Consider the following 13615-nt stretch of genomic DNA (forward strand, 5'->3'; position numbering starts at 1 on the left):
TGTGAAATTGAGACTGTGATCACTATTTTGATTGTGTATTTGTGAATGTTTTCTGGGAGGACGTCTGTTTCTGGTGTTCATCAAAATTTGCATCTCCATCGCATTTGGGCAAAGAGAATGTCTTATTTGGTATATCTGTAGATGATAGAATGCAAGATTTAGCTTTGAATGTTTTGTTAATGATGGGAAAATTTTTCATTCACTAAAACAAATATATGAAGAGCAAACTTCGATGTTTTTCACAAATTGCTTTGTCTATTCTTTCAATCACTTAAATTTATGAAGAAGAAAAATGGTATTAAAAAACCCAGTGTCTGCGGTTTGCTGTGTTTTATGTATGTATTTATGTGTTTGGATTGTGTTATCAATATTGTTGCTTTGTTTTATATATATATATATATATATATATATATATATATATAAGGCGGCACAATTGCTAAGGGTGGAGATGTGCAGATCATAAATAATAAACTGACCACTTTTTTCGCACTAGCATCGCTATTTCTTAACAGATTTTAATAAATGTAGGCTTGTTTTAAACCACTTTGAAAGCTATTTCCAATGAACCTATGCATGTGTGGGTGAAAAAAACTTTTATGTAAAATGCAGAAAATTGGGGAAATTATGACAAACTGTGCTGCTTTTCTCTCTCTATTGTCGCTATTAATTAACAGATTGTAATAAAAGTAGCCTTGTTTTAAAGCCCTTTAATTGCTCTTTCTAATGAACCCATACATGTCTGGGTAGAAAAAAAACGTTTTATGTAAACTGTGGAAATTTGGGGAAAAAATGCCACTCTGTTCATTTACTGTGATGTTTTTTTTCCTGTCATCATAATTCTCGATGGATTTTTATAAATGAAGCCTTGTAAGTTGTATTCAAGATGATTAAAAGCTCTAATGAACCCATACATGCCTGGATCAAAAAAATCCTTATGTATTAAAATATAAATCTGAAGTATGCCTTGCTATTGTGGTCATTTACCTTGCTGCGTTTTCCACTGTAATAACATCTCCACCCTTAGTAATGGCGCCTTCCTGTCCTGAGCGACGCCAGTAGATTGAGGCGCGCATGTCCATTCCAGGTCTGTATTTCCATGGCTTAGTTTATGGCAAGCTAAAGCGAGAGCGGCACGCTGAGCAGGGCGGGGGAGTGACGACACTTTGTTGATGACGTGTTAGCCTCAGCGGGGAAGCAAAGGAGGGAGAAGTTAACGTCGTTTCCAAAGAAACGTGAACTGTTCAAGTCGAACTGCTTTAATGGAACTATGCCTGTATCATGTGTAACTGACACTGCTGTTGGGAAAACTTGTTTTGTATCTAATGCTCGTCCATCCATCCATCCATCCATTTTCTTCCGCTTTATCTGGAGTCGGGTCGCGGGGGCAGCAGCTCAAGCAAAGCCGCCCAGACCTCCCGATCCACACACACCTCCCCCGGCTCCTCCGGGGGAACCCCAAGGCGTTCCCAAGCCAGCCGAGAGATGTAATCCTTCCAGCGTGTCCTGGGTCTTCCCCGGGGCCTCCTCCCAATGGAACGTGCCCGGAACACCTCTCCAGCAAGGCGTCCAGGGGGCATCCGGAAAAGATGCCCGAGCCACCTCAACTGACTCCTTTCGACGTGGAGGAGCAGCGGCTCGACTCTGAGCTCCTCCCGAGTGACCGAGCTCACTCGGGAGGAGTGAGCTCGTTTTGCATCTAATGCTCGTAAAAATAACAAAAGAATTCGTGCCCTATTTCAACAGGATATATGTGCCCAATGTAATTTTTTACTGGCGAAACTTTGTAAATGATAATATCTGGAACCAGAGCTGGTCCATCCTCCAAAAACTTATGATAAATAACAAAATGAAAGATGCAGCGTTTAAACTTTTGCATAGAATTTACCCCACAAATCAACATATGGTAAAATTTCTCAAAACTACTGATCCCAGCTGTTCTTTTTGCAAAAAAAACTCCTGAAACTATTAGTCACCTTTTCTGGAGCTGTCCAGTCACGAAAGTCTTTTGGAAAGATTGTCAGCAATTTATCAGTAAGTTGGATCCTGCTTTTTTTTTATTAAAATTTGAACATGTAATTTTTGGTATTCACTCGAATCTCCTCAGAAACAAAAGATTGTTTTAAATTTAATTGTTGTTTTTTCAAAATTTTACATACACAAATGTAAATTTTCAAACACAGCTTTATTTGGTTTTTCTGTTGCACACAGCCTTTCATATTTCATTTTTTTTTATCTTAGATTTTATCTTATTTTGACACATATGTTATATTTTATCTTAGCATTTTATCTCTTCTTAATGTTGCACCATTGTACCGAAGCAAATTCCTAGTCTGTGAATCCTGTTCACTGGCAATGGCAATAAACTTCCTCTGATTCTGATTTTGATTATTTTTCCCTGTTGTTATAAAAGAAATTGAAATGCATTTGTCCTCCATAGCAAAAAGCTCAAATCAAAAAGCAATCCTTACATATAATAGCTGCTTGTCACTTAATATATTCAACATTTCTTGATCTCGTATAGACATTTTCTTTTGTATTTTTTTATTATGTTACCAAAAAAATGTATGTAATATATATATATAATTGCTTTTGCCTTTGTCTCCCCCTGGCATTCTGATGTTCATGTATAGTTTACTTAAGTATTACAAAAAAGGAACAACTTTTTTTTCATTTTTATATCTTTGGCCTTATGTTTTGTTCGTTTGTTTGTTGTCGTATTTGTTGAATTAAAGTTTTGAAAAAAAAAAAAGGCGTCGATACGGAGCTGCTTCACTCGACACACGTATCGAAGCTACGACAGACTGCAAATATCAGACGGAGGAGAAACGAACCTGCAGATAGTCTGACCGTTGTGGACGACTGTGCTTCCAAGAGCATCCCAACGAAACATATCGTTAAACCAGAAGGTAATAAAATCGTAGGTTTTTGGCTCATAAAATGAAAGAAAACATTTTTTAAAGAAAAAAAAAGTGTCGTCTTCGTTGAAATTTACTGCATTTAACAGTGTGCCGTATTGTTTCATTACCGCCTCCAATCGGCCAGACCCCTTATCAACACATTATGAAAATACGAGTTCCGTCTGGAACAGACCAATAGATGGCGGTAAAATACACCTTAACGTCGAAGAGGGAACAAACCGGGATGCTTTTATTTATACTTAGAGGTAGCCAAAGGAAAACGACACTTCAAAGAGATGTTTTGTACTGCAGGAGCGAGATTCCAAGTGCTGTAACTTTCTTCCTCATCCCACCAACATCAGACTGAAATTTACTCTGGAATGAGAAATGCAGCATGGATTTCCATGATAATTAGATCAGATAGAACTTTATTGATCACTTGGGAAGACTAACTTAGGGAAATTGAGGTTCCAGCAGCATTGTATAGCAGCACACAGGGTACACAGAGTATCAAACTGAAAGTAATAGCTCAAGTATGACCACCAAGCACTTTAATTTTGTAGTGGTTTGCCAAAAAGATTCTGTTTTTCATATTAGGCATTTTCAAGTGTGGAGACCCCCTGCAAACACAATATTGGGTGGGGGGGTGAACTAGTCACCTTGTCTGTTGATTGGCCTGTCTGGCTATGAGTCTTCTAAGTAAGGCTGCAACAAATGTTTATTTAGTGATTGATTAATTGATTATTGTTTGTTTTCTTAAAGTAGACCTGCGTTGAAATAAATGTGGTCAGATTTCAGAAAGAAATAGCTGATATGTATTTATAAGACCCTTGTGAATGCAGTAAAGTAAATCTGTAAGCCCAAATTTGTAATTCAGCGGAGAAATCTTCGTTTGAAAATGACAAATTTGCAGCTAAAATTTAGCCCTCTGTGAAAACAGTTTGTACAGCAGTATCATTTCCATGACGTCAGGGGCAAGACGACGCGCTCCGCCTTCAGTCCGATCCCGCATTGAAATTGATTTTATCTGTTAGTAATGTTACTTATACATGTCCTGGTTTCAACATCCAAAAGTAAGCTGCAATGAATGTGAGATACAGTTCTGTGTGCTCAGATCAGCAACGACATCGACAGCGGGCGCCGTTCTTCCTCTCCCGCTCTCTGCCTCCACTGCGCTTATTAAGTCTGCGGGCTCGTTAACGAGCTCGTTAACCGGCGACACGCGCCACTCACACCGCCCGTGTCTGCTTTGGTGTTGTGCCAGATTCAGCGCACAACACCGGCATCACCTCTCTGTCTACTGAATGGAGCTGCAGCACACTTGGCACAAGTCCTGAGATTACGCTTGCTGTTTTAATGTGAAGCGGCCGGTACACCTGTTGCTGCAATGACAGATTTCTTTCGGCAAAATCCACAGCACCTCACGTCTCGGCAATCGGAGCCCCAGAGCTCCATGGACGCTGAGAGAGGTTTATATATTTTTAATGACTGGGATTCTTTGCGGGTCTCGCCTCCATATCCCGCGATGGTACCAGAGGCGAAAGACAGTAGATTTTCATTGCGACACCACTCAATCAAACGGGCGTATGAAAAAGTCCCCCAAAATAATTTTCAAGCACAAATAAAAGAAATGTGTACTCACCAAACGTGCCGCAAGACAATATGAAGTTTTAAAAAAAGTAGATCCTTCTGTATAAGACAAGAAAAAGGTGCAGATGCAAACTGACGTAAATCCACAAATTACAACTGGCGCAATGCATGCTGGGAGAGGGTCTTGTCCGTGACGTCTCGGCAGCGTCCATGATGAGAGGGACAATTTGCGGAGGGCTAAATGTTAGCTGTAAATTTGTCAATTTCAAATGAAGATTTCTCTGTTGAATGACAGATCTGGGCTTGCAGTGTTGTGTGTGGGCCGCCAGAAGAGGAGGTACTGCTGGCCCACCACCAGTGGTGCGAGATGTCCTCTACCGGCACAAGACCTCGTGTAGCCATCTCACGCATGACTTCATCAAGTTGCTTGTACACAGTAGAGGTCACACCTCGGTAAAATGCATCAACTCATTGGCTGAGTTAGGTGAGCCTTGCTTGTGGTTTGCCTTGTCACATGATAGAGTATGTTCACAGTAACTTAATGGTTTTGGTTTTCTAAATTCTGTAAGATTACGACCGGTCACAATCATATAAATTTAATAGCAGTATCAAAACGATCAGTTGTGGCCCACATCTGTTGTTGTTTTTCTGTTATGACTGTTGAAAACACGAGTCACATGGAATCAGATTTTTATTTTTAATTTTTTTTTAATGCTTTGTGACCTCAGTCTGAATGGTCACGCCGGAATTCATGTAGCTTTGACGTCACTGTGCGCAGGTGGCAGTCACTGCGCAAATATTTATCCATTCCCTTGACATCCTGAAATGATGGATGAAATCAAGTTCAGTTCGTGATTCACTCCTGGTTCCAACCAGAGCTTGTGATGAGAATTTCCACTCATCACTCACGGAGCTGTTCGCACACCCACTCCACCGGTCACAGATGTTGCAGTCAGTTTCACCCTGTTCACTACTGAAAGTCATATCGGAAAGATTATATAAGAAAAAGAAAAACACCTTTCAGTGACGGTTTATGATGGAAGTCACACACATGGAAATATGTTTTTTTTTAAAATACCATTTCAACATTTAAATGTCACATGACTGCTGTGTTCAAGAGTCACTTTTTGTGCTCTGCACTTTTACTAAACTCTCACAGAGATCGGGGACTCACAGGATAATATTAATGATGATGTTGAGACTGAGTATGTAACAGTGGCGGCTGCTGGTCTGTCAAAGAGGGGAAGCTCATTGTCGGCTTACATCAATTTATTTATATGTAAATTCAAATACGAGGTCTGTCCATAAAGTATAGGTCCTTTTTATTTTTTCAAAAACTGGATTTCATTCATATGTTTTTACGTCAGACATGCTTGAACCCTCGTGCGCATGCATGAGTTTTTCCACGCCTGTCAGTGACGTCATTCGCCTGTGAGCACTCCTTGTGGGAGGAGTCGCCCAGCCCCTCGTCGGAATTCCTTTGTTTGAGAAGTTGCTGAGAGACTGGCGCTTTGTTTGATCAAAATTTTTTCTAAACCTGTGAGACACATCGAAGTGGACACGGTTCGAAAAATTAAGCTGGTTTTCAGTGAAAATTTTAACGGCTGATGAGAGATTTTGAGGTGATACTGTCGCTTTAAGGACTTCCCACGGAGCAAGACGTCGTGCAGCACTCCCAGGCGCCATCGTCAGCCTGTTTCAAGCTGAAAACCTCCACATTTCAGGCTCTATTGATCCAGGACGTTGTGAGAGAACAGAAGTTTCAGAAGAAGTCAGTTTCAGCATTTTATCCGGATATTCCACTGTTAAAGATTTTTTTAATGAAAGACGTGCGGACGGGTCCGCGTGTCGGGACGCAGCCGGCGCGGTGCGGCGGCACAGGAAAAACACCTCCGTGTTGATAACCATTTGTAAAATCCAGGCGGCTTTTGATGGCTTTCAATGGAGTGAGTATATGAGAAATTGTTTAACAGCTGGACATGTTCCAACTTCAATCAATCAATCAATCAATTTTTTTTTTATATAGCGCCAAATCACAACAAACAGTTGCCCCAAGGCGCTTTATATTGTAAGGCAAGGCCATACAATAATGATGTAAAACCCCAACGGTCAAAACGACCCCCTGTGAGCAAGCACTTGGCTACAGTGGGAAGGAAAAACTCCCTTTTAACAGGAAGAAACCTCCAGCAGAACCAGGCTCAGGGAGGGGCAGTCTTCTGCTGGGACTGGTTGGGGCTGAGGGAGAGAACCAGGAAAAAGACATGTTGTGGAGGGGAGCAGAGATCGATCACTAATGATTAAATGCAGAGTGGTGCATACAGAGCAAAAAGAGAAAGAAACAGTGCATCATGGGAACCCCCCAGCAGTCTACGTCTATAGCAGCATAACTAAGGGATGGTTCAGGGTCACCTGATCCAGCCCTAACTATAAGCTTTAGCAAAAAGGAAAGTTTTAATATGGGTGAGATATGCTCTCTCCTTCTAGTCCCCGTCAGCACTCTAGCTGCAGCATTTTGAATTAACTGAAGGCTTTTTAGGGAACTTTTAGGACAACCTGATAATAATGAATTACAATAGTCCAGCCTAGAGGAAATAAATGCATGAATTAGTTTTTCAGCATCACTCTGAGACAAGACCTTTCTGATTTTAGAGATATTGCGTAAATGCAAAAAAGCAGTCCTACATATTTGTTTAATATGCGCTTTGAATGACATATCCTGATCAAAAATGACTCCAAGATTTCTCACAGTATTACTAGAGGTCAGGGTAATGCCATCCAGAGTAAGGATCTGGTTAGACACCATGTTTCTAAGATTTGTGGGGCCAAGAACAATAACTTCAGTTTTATCTGAGTTTAAAAGCAGGAAATTAGAGGTCATCCATGTCTTTATGTCTGTAAGACAATCCTGCAGTTTAGCTAATTGGTGTGTGTCCTCTGGCTTCATGGATAGATAAAGCTGGGTATCATCTGCGTAACAATGAAAATTTAAGCAATACCGTCTAATAATACTGCCTAAGGGAAGCATATATAAAGTGAATAAAATTGGTCCTAGCACAGAACCTTGTGGAACTCCATAATTAACTTTAGTCTGTGAAGAAGATTCCCCATTTACATGAACAAATTGTAATCTATTAGACAAATATGATTCAAACCACCGCAGCGCAGTGCCTTTAATACCTATGGCATGCTCTAATCTCTGTAATAAAATTTTATGGTCAACAGTATCAAAAGCAGCACTGAGGTCTAACAGAACAAGCACAGAGATGAGTCCACTGTCCGAGGCCATAAGAAGATCATTTGTAACCTTCACTAATGCTGTTTCTGTACTATGATGAATTCTAAAACCTGACTGAAACTCTTCAAATAGACCATTCCTCTGCAGATGATCAGTTAGCTGTTTTACAACTACCCTTTCAAGAATTTTTGAGAGAAAAGGAAGGTTGGAGATTGGCCTATAATTAGCTAAGATAGCTGGGTCAAGTGATGGCTTTTTAAGTAATGGTTTAATTACTGCCACCTTAAAAGCCTGTGGTACATAGCCAACTAACAAAGATAGATTGATCATATTTAAGATCGAAGCATTAAATAATGGTAGGGCTTCCTTGAGCAGCCTGGTAGGAATGGGGTCTAATAAACATGTTGATGGTTTGGATGAAGTAACTAATGAAAATAACTCAGACAGAACAATCGGAGAGAAAGAGTCTAACCAAATACCGGCATCACTGAAAGCAGCCAAAGATAACGATACGTCTTTGGGATGGTTATGAGTAATTTTTTCTCTAATAGTTAAAATTTTGTTAGCAAAGAAAGTCATGAACTCATTACTAGTTAAAGATAATGGAATACTCAGCTCAATAGAGCTCTGACTCTTTGTCAGCCTGGCTACAGTGCTGAAAAGAAACCTGGGGTTGTTCTTATTTTCTTCAATTAGTGATGAGTAGAAAGATGTCCTAGCTTTACGGAGGGCTTTTTTATAGAGCAACAGACTCTTTTTCCAGGCTAAGTGAAGATCTTCTAAATTAGTGAGACGCCATTTCCTCTCCAACTTACGGGTTATCTGCTTTAAGCTACGAGTTTGAGAGTTATACCATGGAGTCAGACACTTCTGATTTAAAGCTCTCTTTTTCAGAGGAGCTACAGCATCCAAAGTTGTCTTCAATGAGGATGTAAAACTATTGACGAGATACTCTATCTCCCTTACAGAGTTTAGGTAGCTACTCTGCACTGTGTTGTTATATGGCATTAGAGAACATAAAGAAGGAATCATATCCTTAAACCTAGTTACAGCGCTTTCTGAAAGACTTCTACTGTAATGAAACTTATTCCCTACTGCTGGGTAGTCCATCAGAGTAAATGTAAATGTTATTAAAAAATGATCAGACAGAAGGGAGTTTTCAGGGAATACTGTTAAGTCTTCTATTTCCATACCATAAGTCAGAACAAGATCTAAGATATGATTAAAGTGGTGGGTGGACTCATTTACTTTTTGAGCAAAGCCAATAGAGTCTAATAATAGATTAAATGCAGTGTTGAGGCTGTCATTCTCAGCATCTGTGTGGATGTTAAAATCGCCCACTATAATTATCTTATCTGAGCTAAGCACTAAGTCAGACAAAAGGTCTGAAAATTCACAGAGAAACTCACAGTAACGACCAGGTGGACGATAGATAATAACAAATAAAACTGGTTTTTGGGACTTCCAATTTGGATGGACAAGACTAAGAGACAAGCTTTCAAATGAATTAAAGCTCTGTCTGGGTTTTTGATTAATTAATAAGCTGGAATGGAAGATTGCTGCTAATCCACCGCCCCGGCCCGTGCTACGAGCATTCTGACAGTTAGTGTGACTCGGGGGTGTTGACTCATTTAAACTAACATATTCATCCTGCTGTAACCAGGTTTCTGTTAGGCAGAATAAATCAATATGTTGATCAATTATTATATCATTTACCAACAGGGACTTAGAAGAGAGAGACCTAATGTTTAATAGACCACATTTAACTGTTTTAGTCTGTGGTGCAGTAGAAGGTGCTATATTATTTTTTCTTTTTGAATTTTTATGCTTAAATAGATTTTTGCTGGTTATTGGTAGTCTGGGAGCAGGCACCGTCTCTACGGGGATGGGGTAATGAGGGGATGGCAGGGGGAGAGAAGCTGCAGAGAGGTGTGTAAGACTACAACTTGTCCTTAAGGCTTCCAACGGAGGAGTTTTTCCTGTGGCGGAGCATCGCGGCGGCTGCGAGCCGAAGCTGCAATCCGCCCGCACGTCCTTCATTAAAAAAATCTCCTTTAACAGTGGAATATCCAGATAAAATGCTGAAACCGACTTCTTCTGAAACTTCTCTGTTCTCTCACGACGTCCTGGATCAATAGAGCCTGAAATGTGGAGGTTTTCAGCTTGAAACAGGCTGACAACGGCGCCTGAGAGTGCTGCACGACGTCTCGCACCGTGGGAAATCCTTAAAGCGACAGTATCACCTCAAAATCTCTCATCAGCCGTTAAAATTTTCACCGAAAACCAGCTTAATTTTTCGAACCGTGTCCACTTCGATGTGTCTCACAGGTTTAGAAAAAATTTTGATCAAGCAAAGCGCCAGTCTCTCAGCAACTTCTCAGACAAAGGAATTCCGACGAGGGGCTGGACGACTCCTCCCACAAGGAGTGCTCACAGGCGAATGACATCACCGACAGGCGTGGAAAAACTCACACATGCGCACGAGGGTTCAAGCATGTCTGACGTAAAAAGATATGTCCAAAAGGACCTATACTTTATGGACAGACCTAGTATGTAAAATGGTCATAACAGTCCCTAGCTGCACAAGCATTTCACAATCTATATCTTTATTACATACAGTATTTTATGATGGCACAATTACCAAGTGGTTAGTGCGCTTTCAGTGTTGAAGGGTCCCGGTTCAAACCCCACCCCTGTCACATTTCTCCATGTAATGTGGAGTTGCATCAGGAAGAGCATCTGGTATAAAACTTGTGCCAAAAGGACTTACTTTTACAAGAATATTATTAATGTTTTTAAACAAAAATATCAACAATTTCAAGAAGCACAGGGAACCTTTATTATTAAACATACATAAAGTTTGTTTCATGATTGTTCCATGCAAATGTTAAAGATTGGCCAGCAGATGTCGCCATATCTAATTGTATCAAATTGTATCGTTTTCTCCATCACTAATTTTCATGAATAAAATGAATCAGCAACCACTAAATATTACACATATACCCGGATAGAGTTATAATTATGAATACTTTGATGTTGGGTTGCGATCCGGGACGTAATTAACATGCGAGGACTTTTAAACGCTTACTGTAGAACGAAGCAGAGAGTAACTCACCGAGATCTTCACACATAACGTCTAATCCAGTGTGTTTCTCTGTGTGCCTTTAACTGATTTATAGCACACGCAAAACACTTTGACATAAATTGAAATATGCATAAATACGCAGAATGTCCAAACTAATTCTCACATTCCAATAGCTGTCAATCAAAATAGGATTCAGCCTTTCGACTGATCATCCAATCAATCATTGTGCAGAACTCCAGCGTCCAGGCCTGCCCACAGCTCCATTCACCCCCAGAGACGCTCAGCATCTGGGGGCGGGGCAAAATTGTGGCTTTATCCATTGACTGTTGCGTTTCGTGGCAATGAAAAAACCTTTCCAGGTAGTCTCATTGAAGTTAACGGACGCTCGGCTTCTACAGGAAAATGCATTGACCACAGACCGAATGAGAAAAAAGATTTATGAGAAGTTAGCAAAATAGAGTTAATCAATTTGTGATGAGTAGCCGATTCTAACATTAGCTACATTAAAATGGATCATGTGAAGAGGACAACAGAAAATTGGAGCAGTGTTTCTTGATTACAGGAAAAAAACCTCAAGCAGACCTGTCCCAGTGGGGTGACCATTTACTGTGGAACACTCTAACAATGACAAAAACCAAAAGCACGACACACATTTAACAGAACATGCAATAACAAAAGATATTGCAAGTAAATAACCATCAAGGAGTCAAAATCTTCAATGTTAGGATCAGAATGGCCCAACTGTCCACAAGATACACCATCAATCAGTCAGGTTGAGGTTCACTCAGATGTCAGGTTCTTATAGAAAACCCTACATCATTTACAGTATTTTGTCTGTCAGTGAGCACTGTCCCTTTCAAAAAAAGAAATATAAATAAATAATATTCCTTTATAGACTGTGCACATGTTGATATTTGGTCCAACTTGTTATTATACAAATAATGAATGTTTGAGTTCAATGGTACGAATATTTAATTCTGTGAAAGCTGGAACATACCATTCAACGAGACAAAACATTCATTATTTGTTTTATATAATGGCTAAAATAGATCCTTGTCATTTGATATTTTATTAATTTATAAACTACAGAAAAGGGACTTACATTTTGGAGTTCCACTGCTGCTAAAGTCCAACACCATCACCCTGCCATTAGTGTGAGTCCGTGTATGAATGTGAGGCATCATTGTAAAGGACTTTGTGTGTCTACAACAAATAGAAAAGTGTTGTATACAGTAAACACATTCCATTTTTAATTTGTTGTTACTGTATTTATCAGAGTCAATGTTTCTGCTTCCAAAATCCAGCCATCTTACAAGCATAAAATCCCTCAGCGAAGAAGCTTTGACCCTGGTGATAGTTGTGGATTGCCATCGGTGAGCATGCATGTGATTGACATCATCCATACTGTTTTCCATTTCTGACTTTTGAATAATTTGTTATCTCCCCTGGTATGAAATATGGGGGATATAGTGATCAGCATGTCTGCCCATCCATTTTTGCTTGTTAGCGAGATATCTCAAGAACCAATTGACTAATTTCATTAATATTTAGCATAAGTGTGTACTTGGGTGATCCTGTGACACCAGTCAATTGAGGTGACCTTGGGGTTTATTTGAAGGTCATGGCGAGATATTAAAATATTGTCATTGTCACACTTGTTAGTGCAATATCACAAGGACCAGTTGACGAGTTTCATTCATATTTAGCGTAAGGGTGTACTTGGGTGATTACCTGATACTAGTCGATTATGATGACCTTGGGGTCTATTTCAAGGTCACAGCGAGATATTCAAAATGTTGTCATTGCCACTCTTTTTAGTGCGATATCTTAAGAACCAGTTGAACAGTTTCATTTATATTTAGCGTAAGAGTGTACTCCTGTGATCCCCAACACTTTGTATTATTGATTTGTGGGGGCCAGGGGGATATGTCATCTCCTGATATCTGTTGTTATTGCCTTGATTTTTATCATAGGGTTGTTAATGTATCATATTTCATCTTCCTGTGTGTCTTTGCTTTCTTCTCTAGCAGTGTCTCTTAGGACAGTCCTATGCAATTCGGAGAAAGGTGCCAAATATCGGCAACCTAGACCTTCGGAGCAATCTGAAAAAGAAGAACTTCACCAGATTTGAGAATAAGGGAATGGTGAGGAATCCTACTCTGTGTGTAAATATAAACATTACTGCAGCACTGTGGTATTCTCAGATGTGTTTTAGTGAGCACATTTCAAATAATGATGCTGAAAATGTTTATATTTTTATTCCTCCTTTCTCTCCCACAGAATCCCTCAGAGCCAAAGGAGTCTGGTAGCCTACACCCTGACCAGATTACCCGCCTGCCTCGTTTCAACTTCAGACACTCTGGTCCAAAGAAGAGACTTTAGACTACGCATCTTACCATGCATTTAGAAACTGTAAAATTCTATTCTAATGTTTTGTAGTTATTGTAAGCCATTTGATAGCAGTAACACCCAAAGTCATCTGTACGTGGATTTCTGTAAGTTTTATTTGTACCACGTTTCCTTGCTGTGTCTCAGTAAAACCTGTGCTGTTATGATTTTATTTTTTTTTATTTTTTTTTAAGTTACTGGCAGCGCAGTCAGAAAATACACACGTTTTCAAAGTGACTGATAAAGTTTAAAAAAAAAAAGTGTTTTGAATAATGTGAGCTGTAATTCACAACACTGTCATTTCTGAATTGAATTTGAATTGATCTCTTGGGGTCATAGTTACACCGTGCACAGTTTTTAGCTTACACATTTGAAGCAACAGATTGTAACAGTGAAACTGACAGACATGCTGGCTGTTTT

The 13615-nt window shown here is 39.7% G+C and overlaps 1 long non-coding RNA gene across 1 annotated transcript; it reads left to right on the forward strand.

Annotated features, from left to right (window-relative positions):
- The first annotated feature begins 11949 nt into the window (after positions 1-11949).
- On the forward strand, positions 11950-13364 carry LOC117506690. The gene is made up of 3 exons (XR_004559529.1): positions 11950-12180; positions 12835-12951; positions 13088-13364. It is a non-coding gene; the product is annotated as an uncharacterized LOC117506690 (long non-coding RNA).
- Positions 13365-13615: the final 251 nt, after the last annotated feature.

This window comes from Thalassophryne amazonica, chromosome 3, assembly GCF_902500255.1.
Source record: "Thalassophryne amazonica chromosome 3, fThaAma1.1, whole genome shotgun sequence".
NCBI classification, from domain to species: domain Eukaryota; kingdom Metazoa; phylum Chordata; class Actinopteri; order Batrachoidiformes; family Batrachoididae; genus Thalassophryne; species Thalassophryne amazonica.